Source organism: Nesoenas mayeri (genome assembly GCF_963082525.1).
Source record: "Nesoenas mayeri genome assembly, chromosome: 7".
Lineage (NCBI taxonomy): Eukaryota > Metazoa > Chordata > Aves > Columbiformes > Columbidae > Nesoenas > Nesoenas mayeri.
The window spans coordinates 35,083,149-35,093,542 of NC_137551.1; positions in this window are offsets into that span (position 1 = coordinate 35,083,149).

Sequence of the window (10,394 nt, forward strand, 5' to 3'; positions counted from 1 at the left end):
AGGGGTACAAGAATCTGCTTACCCAGGGTGTGTTCAGGGGACTCAATGCCTTTTAATTCTCTGTGTAATTCTCTAGTGGTGGGAGAAACTAGAGACATTTAGACATTTAATTATCTAACTGTTCTTTTGGATTAGGAAGGCAATCTGCATAGTGACAGCATTAATGCTGCAGCAGACGAGATGTGCGGATCCCAGCTTACATCTGATTATGGGTTCAGATCTGTGGGTGCAAAATGAAAGGCTGAATTCCAACCCATTTTTTAAAGCTGCCTTTCAAGTGGTGAAACAAGAGCCGCCGCCCATTCCCCAGCTGCCTGTGATTTATCTGGGCTGTAAGCTCAGCCAGAACCATTGGCAGGTAAAGAGGCCCTCCAGCCTGGTATTCAGGGCTAGAGAGAGTTAAGGGTACTTTTCCATGTAAAGTGTGTTTGGGAAAGGAATGCCTTGAATTTTGATGATATTGGCCTGGTTCTCAGCTACGGGGCGGTAAGGCAAAGCAGTGCTACTGCATTCCACTTGCAACGCTGAGGAGCAAGTATTAGCCACAAGTGAGCAGTAAAGGCGAGCGATTAAACAGCAGGGCCGCCTTCCACGTCCTGCTGAAGGGTAAAGAGTGATGCAGCAATTAATAGGATGGTTGCAACAGTCAGACAGAAGCTGAAATGTCTAAAAACAACAACAAAAATGTCTCTTTTAGTTTCTTGTCTGGCAGACTTAGGCAAGAGCTGTTTCCTTCACATGAGATGATCTCTGCAGGATCATCACCATAGCGGGTATTTTCAGCGGTGTGCTCCTATCAACCAGCTTTTCCAAAGCTGGTCCATGACAATACCTATGTATCCTAATCCTAATTTTGAGTTCCTTGAATTAGGAGCAGAAAAAGAAGGATGGTTTTGCATGACGTTCTGGGAAAGCTGGGCACAGCTGGGAGTTGGCACAGGAGACAGAGCTTCTGGGCAGAAAGCTGCAAGGAGCTTTGCTCCGTGGTGTGCAGAGCTCAGTCTTTCCATTCCGAGATCCACGCCTGAACGCAATGCTCAAAGCCTCTCTCACCATGCACAGAGCCACATGCTCATTTTCCTAGGGGAGAAATAACAGCAGAGGCACTGGGATGACAATAGTCCCTCCAGCTCAGCAGCTCAGTTACTGTCCCATGGGTAGGGCTGGAGCTGGAGGAAGGTAGAATCTCTCTCTAATCAACTCCAAGACTGTGTTCCAGTTTTTAAAACATGAGTAAGACCCAGAGGGAAGTCTGTCCCAGCCCCACATAATTTCCTCGTGACTCTCAGCAGTTCTGCTGCTCCGCTCCCCTTCTCCTCCGCTGGCACTCGCACTAGTTGAGCGCTGTCAGCTCGTTCACCACGCTGGCGTGTCGGGGAGGAGCAAAACAGATAAAACTATTCATGATGCCAAAAGGAGAGAGATGTTTCTCTTCGCTCTGCCAGCATCCAGCCATGCAGTTCCAGCTGACTTCTCCCGTTGGCAGTCTGCAGATGAAGCCTTGCTGTGACACAGCCCTACGGCAAGTCCAGCTCTGCTTCATCCCCGTGACCTGGCTCTGCTCCGTAGGAGTCTGGCTTCTGCCCTCTTTACTGCCCCAAAGAGAACAGGAGCACACGGCAGAAGTCCCCACAGCCATGCTAGGGACACTGTACTTTGGAAGGTCTACACTGTTTGATGACATTCACTTTACTGAGGACTGTCGGAGATGTCGCTGAGAATCCCAAAGTAGCATTTGGCTCCTACACTGGAGACAAAACAACGAAATCTGGCTACCATAGACCCACAACAGTCAATATATGCATTATGTTTGGGGAGCAAAGGACTGGACCATTCACTATCTTCCTTGTGGAGACATTCCCCTGCTGACCCCACAAATGCTTTTCAATGCTCTGATACCACTGATTAACTCCTTCATCCATTTTGACAGAGCTAGAACATGCTGCAAATGTCAGACTTCTGGAAACACAGGAGTCAAGCAAATATTCCCTAGCCCTTAGGGGAATGTGCCCTTAGGTTTATGTGGTTAATACCCAGTCAACGCAACTAATCCTAGAATCAAAATCTGTAATCCAAAATGGTTTCACTTTATATGAATTTGGAGGCTCTTGTAGAAATACAGAAGCTAAAGTCTAGCATACACCACAAAAGCATTATTTCTGATGATCACTTTCAGTTTATGTAAAGCAGCAAGATGCCATTAAAGTCCACAGAGTGACATGAGCTCCTTGAGCTTTTTTTTATCTCCAGGTGATGCACATCAGGAGCATAGATTTTTCTCTTTCACCTGTTAGCATGACCAATTCATGCAACAGAAAAGGCCTTTTAGGAACTAGTTCGTTTTTAAAGCTTGACCCTGATGACTGCAGTGTTCAGTATCTTGAGACAGTCCCTGGAAAGCTTCACGCTCAAATCCCCTATTTTGGTAATATGATTCTCTGATGCCAAGTTTTCCAGGTAGACACCTACCCCAGGCTGCCAGCAGACAGGCTGGGAATGCATCAACAGGGCTGAAGAGGAGGTGATGACAGAGGCTGTACGGAGAGAACCAGGTCTGGACAGGAGAGGAATCAGGAGGAGGAATGGTCCCTCTGAATCACTGCTTCCACCTGGCAGGACTGATTTATCCCCAAACCAGGCTCCAAAACAATGCCACACTCCAACATAACCTCTTCTTTTCCACCCAAGGTGTTTGCGACATCCATAGCTGGGTCTGCATCATGCCCACCTAGTCACAGTACCACAGTATCACAGTATGTTTGGGATTGGAAGGGACCTCAAAAGATCATCTAGTCCAATCCCCCTGCTGGAGCAGGAACGCCCAGATGAGGTCGCACAGGAACATGTCCAGGCGGGTTTTGAATGCCTGCAGAGAAGGAGACTCCACAACCCCCCTGGGCAGCCTGTTCCAGTGTCTGTCACCCTCACTGAGAAGAAGTTTTTTCTCAAATTTAAGTGGAACCTCTTGTGTTCCAGCTTGAACCCATTAGCCCTTGTCCTATCATTGTTTGCCAACGAGAAGAGCCTGGCTCCATCCTTGTGGCACTCACCCTTTATATATTTATAAGCATTAATAAGGTCACCTCTCAGTCTCCTCTTCTCCAAACTAAAGAGACCCAGCTCCCTCAGCCTTTCTTCATAAGGGAGATGCTCCACTCCCTTAATCATCTCTGTTCCCTTGCGCTGGACTCTCTCCAGCAGTTCGCTGTCCTTCTGGAACTGAGGGGCCCAGAACTGGACACAATATTCCAGATGTGGTCTCACCAGGGTGGAGTAGAGGGGAAGGAGGACCTCTCTCGATCTACTAACCACCCCCCTTGTAATACACCCCAGTCACATCACCCTTGCTCGTAGCCCTGAAGCACTAAAGGGAAGCATGTGTCCTGTTGTCCACGTTGGGCTGGCATTGAGCTGGGCTCATGGACAGTGCAGGCATGCCTGCTCATTTCACTGAACATTTCCTGGGCAGCAATTATACCTTTGGTGGAATTTCTATTTCCAAATCCTAATTTTAAGTGCAATGGAGGGGGGAGGGTTTCTCTCTTCTCCCTGTTTTCTGCCTGATTACTCAAGATGAACTCAAGAGCCAAACTCCAAAATTAATTCCAGTTTCCAAATTACCTTTCACACTTGCTGTTAATGCCATTAGTATTTTACGTTATTCCCATAGATACATTAGCAGGCAAACATACACAGTCCTTGCCCTGAAGAAAATATGGTACAGACTTGAGCTGTGACAAGGAACAAGTCCTAACAGCGTGGCGGCTGGAAGGAATGAGGTCATGAGTGTGTGGTTGCTCATGGCAGGCACGTGCACAGCTTGGTGGATTTCTGCTGAGAGATTAAATAATTTTTGTTTATTTAATTATTAAACTCAGAAGAATTCCTAGCAACCCTCATGGGATCTGGAACCACAGTTTTGATTTAGGCCTAAATTAAAAATGAAAAACAGATGGTGGGTTATTAGATGGCTGCAACAGAAGCTGACAATCTGTTTTGTCCCCACGTAGGCAGGGGAGCTCCGGGAAGTGAATGTTGCAATATGTGATCTTCATGCCTAGCTGTGTCTTGCAGGTGTTGATCCACTGGCTCCGCACATAAATGAAGCAGCCAGACTTATGTCCTCTAGCTGAGCTTCTCCACCAGCAGACTTGCTCTGAAGGTTACTTACAAAGGAAGATGAAGCAAATCAAAGAGTACAGTTAATACACATCTCTAAACCTCACCAAAGTTACAGCCCTACATTGCAGACAGAATCAGGACCTGCTTTGTCTGCAGAAAATTCAGGTTGAAAACTTTACTGTTTAAGAAACCAATATATTTAAATATTCTCAAATCCTCTGTTTTGCTGTAACTGTGTTAACAACAGAACCAAAGAAAATGCTGATGATATTTATAAAAGAAAAAAGGCTGGATGAAGAAATCAGTGTTTCATGTAGTAAGAAGTAAATCAGGTTAACACACAGGGAAGGGCAATATTGGATGATGCTTTTTGAGAGAAAATGGACACAGCTCAGGTGTGCTTATGCAATGAAAGGTAAGGGAAGGCTGAGCTACAGGTGGTTTTTTTAATGGATATGCAGGATCTCCTTAAAAAGTTCAGGTAACAAAATGTAGTGCCAAAATAATTTGTGAAATCATCCAGATCATAGAAAATCAATGTTGCACTCTTCTGTTAAATAGATGTTTTACACACACTTCACTTTGGCAGCACTCATGCCTTGGACTCCCTTCCAGCCCAGTGACTTTTTTGCAATCTCCACATCCCATGTTATTGTGTTGAGCATGAGACAAGTGTTTCAGATGTAGCACAAATCCCTACCCAGCACTGCATGGACAGCAATCATTTGGGAAACCTCCATAAACCTCATCCAACCACCCAGCAGCAATTTTCTGGGCCAGGCAGAAGTGGCTGCACACCACCAGGATGATGTGTGTCCGTTTCGGCTTATCTTTGGAACAAGGGAAAAGAATTATGATGCTGGTGAGGGCCTTGGGCAACCCAAGCTCAGAAATCACCTCTGTCTCTTTGGGACATTGCACAAGCTATTTATTTCTGCTTTTCAGCTTGTAAAATTGGAGCAATGCAGTTGTCCTGCTCAAATGGAGGGAGATGCAACAGCAAGAACATCACCGAGTCATAGACGCTGCATTAATGGGGACAATACTTACTACGGAGAAGTGCTTTAAGGTGTGAAGTCCAAAGACTACAAGTTTTAAAACTTTGCAGAATTTTTGCTCTCTAGCTTGTATCTGACCTGCCACGTGAGGCTGTTGGAGCAGTTCTGCAGTTGGGGATTATGCTGCTGCTGGATGTCACAGCACGATGCATCAAGTCAAATGTTCACAGATGGTTTTTCTTACCAAATGAAGGCTGGAATAAACTTAATCCTTGAGGAGATTTCATGAAATATTTTCTCAAGCTGTTAGTAGGGGAAAGCAGGACAGTTCTTTCCCTGTTGCGCCATGGGGAAAACCTGCACCATGGATGCTGCACGATAACAAAAGCTTCACATCCTTATTTGTTGCAGCGTGGAATTATAAGGCATTTCTTGCAGTTTGGGAATCATGAACTTCAGCAGGCACTCCCTGCACTCCCAGCCTATTGAACACCTGCCAAAAAAAGAAACCTGTCATTTCTCTAACAGCATGCATCTTTTGTTTGCCGTGGTATTTTTCAGGGGGAACATTAAGTCTGCCTTAGCAAAAAATTAACATCTGGAGATTCTCAGTTTTAAAATAGCAGGTAATGTGTTTGGCAAAGGACAAATCAATGACAAAGAATTTAATAAAAGAGGGAGACAGGGTAGCTCATGGGACTGGTACTTAAAACTTCCAACAGGGGTGTGAAGTAATGCTTACCAATAGTAAATGAAAGAGTATTCCTAAATGTTAATAACTCCTGCATCATACCAGTGTCTTCCTATTTACATATATATTAAAATGACCGTGACTTTCTTGTTTGTGTTTACTCTCTGGAAGCATTCTGGGAAATGGCAAAATTCATAAAAATAAATAATTACTTGGCGGGCATCTGTAAAATATGAATTCCCGATTTGCAACTGTTCATATTTTTGCAGGAACTCTGCTTCCAAGAATCACATTTGTGGCTGTCATTGGGTGCTGACACACATGTATATGCTACATCCACAGAGATCTGTGGTCCTTGCTCCCCCTCCACTTCGATGCACTGCCAGGCAGCACACAGGAGCCCACAGGGATAGGGACCTTGAAACTGTGATATCTCTATAATACAAGGTGTTCCAAAAAGGTGGACCAAATTTGAATTGATGGACCCAAATTGGGTCCATCTTTCTGAAACACCCTGTAAATGAATAGCCAGCCAAGCTGGGCGTTTTTGTCCTTGATGTACTCTAGCAGTTCTTACAGAACTTATGACGTATTCAATTCGCATCTGTATAACATGCCTAGCAAATGAAAACTAAATTTTCAAATTTCTGGTTCATAATTTCTCTGGACAACTAAGTACCTTGGCTTTTTCTAACCATAGATTGTCTGGGGCAGCTCAAGAAGAAAACAAGTCAGACTCTTCCATCCTGAATAGGAACAATTCCTTGTTAAATACTATGCAAAAGAAGTACTTTTACCAGCCACTCATTTTGTAACTCCTTACTGTTTTCAAATGTTTCAAATAAATTGGAACAGAGCTTGTGTATTATATTTATGAGCCTCAAAAGCACCAGGGAACATGAGATATGCGATAAAGATTGCTTAAGAGCTATGGACCAGACTCATCGTGGCAGCCACTGCCAGAAGTAAAGAAATTTACTTGGTAGATCTACTTTGCTCCAGGTGTCCACAGTCATTGTCATACACTGAAAAGTGTCAAATCAATTTGCACTCACCAGTTTCCCCACGTGTTCTTCCAACAGGACACTGATCCAGGGTGGACTTTGCAAAGGAGCTACTAATTTTCAGAGGATGTGACAACAGAATCATGCACTTGCTGCAGGTAAAATGAAGGCAGGCACAGTTAAAACTTCTCCTGACTTGCCAAAGGATGAAAACTACCTTCTTCTCTCTCCCCCTTAACTTGTTTAAGGGAGGAACAAATGAAATGGGGCTACAGAAGTGCTCCTGAGCCTTGAAGACCATAGGGCAAGAGAAGGAACATGTTCTGTCATCTGAAAAATCAAATTAAGTGAAATGCTAAAACCACGAGTTTGTTTACTACAGGAAGCACTTATGTTTCCAGACTTGAGAGCAGCTTCTCCACAACCCTGATTAAAATTACTCATCAAAACATTACACAGAATTAACTCCATTTCACATGGCGAACAATTATGCGGGTTGGGTGGAGTGGAAAGTATCCAGCATGTTATTAGTGAGCGTTCAGCAGGGGCATGTGGTAAAATGTCTCTTTTTTTCCCTTCTTAAGAGCCATATGCCAACATAGACTTTTACCAAGAAAAGCAAAGGTGAGCGGAGATGGATATGAACTGAAAAAGCTTAGATTTTAAAATGGCAACACAGGAATCGCCGGCAGTGAAACAAAGAGCTTTTGAAAGGAAAGTTTTACATTTTGTTCTTCCTATAAACTGGTTGTAGAATGGAACTAGCTAGAGGAAAGAATGGTTGTGTATTGCAGGATAGAGAAAGCTTGTTAAAGGACAACAAGCTAATTTTTCAACAACTATCCTGCATGTTATGGAAGAAAAAACACGTCTTTCAATTTTGATTAAGCTGATTGTGTTCTCCTCTAGCACCTTTTCTGTGCTTAGCAAAGTCACAGGATTAGACTCCTCATGATGCCTTTTAGCATTTTGGTGCTAAAGAAAGCTTGACAGGCAGCTCACTTAGGAAAGAGAGACATAGAAAATAGATCCATTGCAAACTCAGTTGTGGATGGGACCTAAGTCCTGATGCAGCTTGTTTTAGTAACACAGCTTGGACTAGGGCAGTATTTTTCAAGTAATACTAATCCACAGTGGATTAACATTTCACCTAAAGCATAATGGCTTATTGTCATAAATCTGTCATAAAATTACAGCAATTATAAATAAGAAATATACTTTAAGAAAACGAACTTACTGTAGAGGGAAAAAAAGTATTTACTAGGGCACGCAGCTGAAAAAATCTCATGCTGACAAAGCACGTTAAAGATTTCATGTAGAGCTCTTATCATAGCCAGCTCATGTTTGCACAGCCTTTCAGTCAAATGGGCTTTACTAAAGGATATTTGAACAAGAAAAGAACCCTTGAGTCAGGCAGACACCATGGATGAAAGACTCACAATTTTGACAAAGCTCATACATGCAAGCTTAAAACAAAAGCATGAAACTCCTCCAGATTTGTAGCCAACTATACTCCTTTCATAGCACTGTCTTTCACATACTTTGTGAAAAAAATGTTGTCATAACAATAAAGCATGAATAGGCAAATCCATGTATTCCCAGTTGTTGTCCCAAGCAAACAAGAAAAACATTTCACACTTCACAATTAATACAATGTCCCTTTGTCCCAACACATGAAAGAGCTATTTAAAACAAATAAATAAAGAGATGGCTATTAAAGTCTGGAATTTTTAAAAATATTCAATGTATTTTCACCTTTTATTTTTTTGAAGTTTACTCTTCAACTACACAATACCATCAGAAACGGCCAGAAGAGATATAGAAAGGCAATATATTGTATGTTCCAGTTGCCTACTGTGAACTAAAAATGTATTAAGGTAATTAAAAACTCTGCTAGTAAACCTTGAGGCCTTCTGCCCTTGAGTGGTGAAGACCAGTGCCAGTCCATTGACTGAAATTGTCAAGAATTTATCCCAAGGTATCAATCCGTAAATAGTTATTGATATACAGCTTTATTGACATGTAGGTTCCAACAGCAACAACTTTAGCCTCCTCCTGCTGGGCATTCTCAGTCTACCTACCACCACCACATCGCATTAGGGTTAAAAAAGTGACTTGAGACTCCAGATGGGTCTTTGCAGATCAATACCTGAAACACTTTCAATGTCTCAGGCTCTGGCCATCCAAAGTGCCACTGAAAGCTGAATGGAATCGTAGACTATCCTGAGTTGGATGAGACACAAAAGGATCATCAAGTCCAACTCCTTTCCCTGCATTAAGACAACCTCAAAGTTCAAACCATGTGTCTGAGGACGTTGTCCAGTCTCTTCTTGAACACTGTCAGGCTTGGGGCTGTGACACCTCCCTGGGGAGCCTGTTCAGTGTCCAGCACCTTCTGGGTGAAGAACCTTTTCCTCATGTCCAACCTAAACCTCCCCTGGCACATCTTCCTGCCATTCCTTTGGATTCTGTCGTTGGTCACTAAAGAGAAGAGCTCAGCCCTGCCCCTCCTGCTCCCCTTGTGAGGAAGCTGGAGCCACCATGAGCTCTCCCCTCAGTCTCCTACAGGCTGAACAAACCCAGTGACTTTAGCTGCTCCTCATATGGAACAAAGAAGGCAGGATGTGCAATGGCCAAGGCAACTTGAGAGTGCTGTTGGACAAAGGCTCTGCTGCAACCTCCATTCTTGGCTGAACACAGAGATGGGCTCATCCCCATGGGGTTGGGGTGGGTTTTCCCTGGGCATGTCCACAGGGAACTCAGGCAAGGGCAAGCAGCAGATCGCTTTGTCTGAGGGAGTGCAGGGTGGTGATGGTCAATCCCCTGCAAAGACGTAGCTCCTTTGTCCCAGCCAGGAGCATGGCTGAAGGCCCATCAGACAGTAACTGGACAAAAGTGAAGATCCCAGTACCAACAAGGAGAGACAGCACTTGACTGGTTTCACAAGTGTTATGGTTTTCTTCTTTCTATAGACATTTATACATAAGTTTTAGTATTCAGTTCATGAATACAAGCTGTTCTTTTGTTATTACTTACACTGTAGCTAAGCCAAACATTGCAAGGTGGATTAAAAGAAAGGGATTCTGTGTTTTTCTCCTACCTCTCCCTTTCTTTTGTGTCTTTGCAAAGTCTATAGCTTTTTATTCACAGACATAATATAGCTCACTTGAGTCACCACCAGCACAACCAGGTCTTAATTATTGCAGGACGTGTAGTCTCCTCTGAGCTGTGTGTCCTTTGCAGATTTTTGCCATTTTAAGTATTCAGGTTTTCTTCCTAGGCTCACTTGGAATTTTACGATAAAGATGATCTCTGAGTACTGAGAAAAAAAGAGGTTGCTTGATTTATTCGTCATTCTCATTATCTGCTGCTGTTGTCCTGATTTTCACTCTTTCCTCTCACACATTGTGCTGTCTGAACTAGCCAAAAGTTATTATGGCAAAACTGCACAACCAGGCACAGATAAGTGTTGATAAAACTTTGGCCTGCCTATACCAACTCTTCATATTTTTATCTATTTTTGCTTTCTCAACACAACAATTTTCTTCCTGGTATATTGCTCTTACTTTACTACTGGTT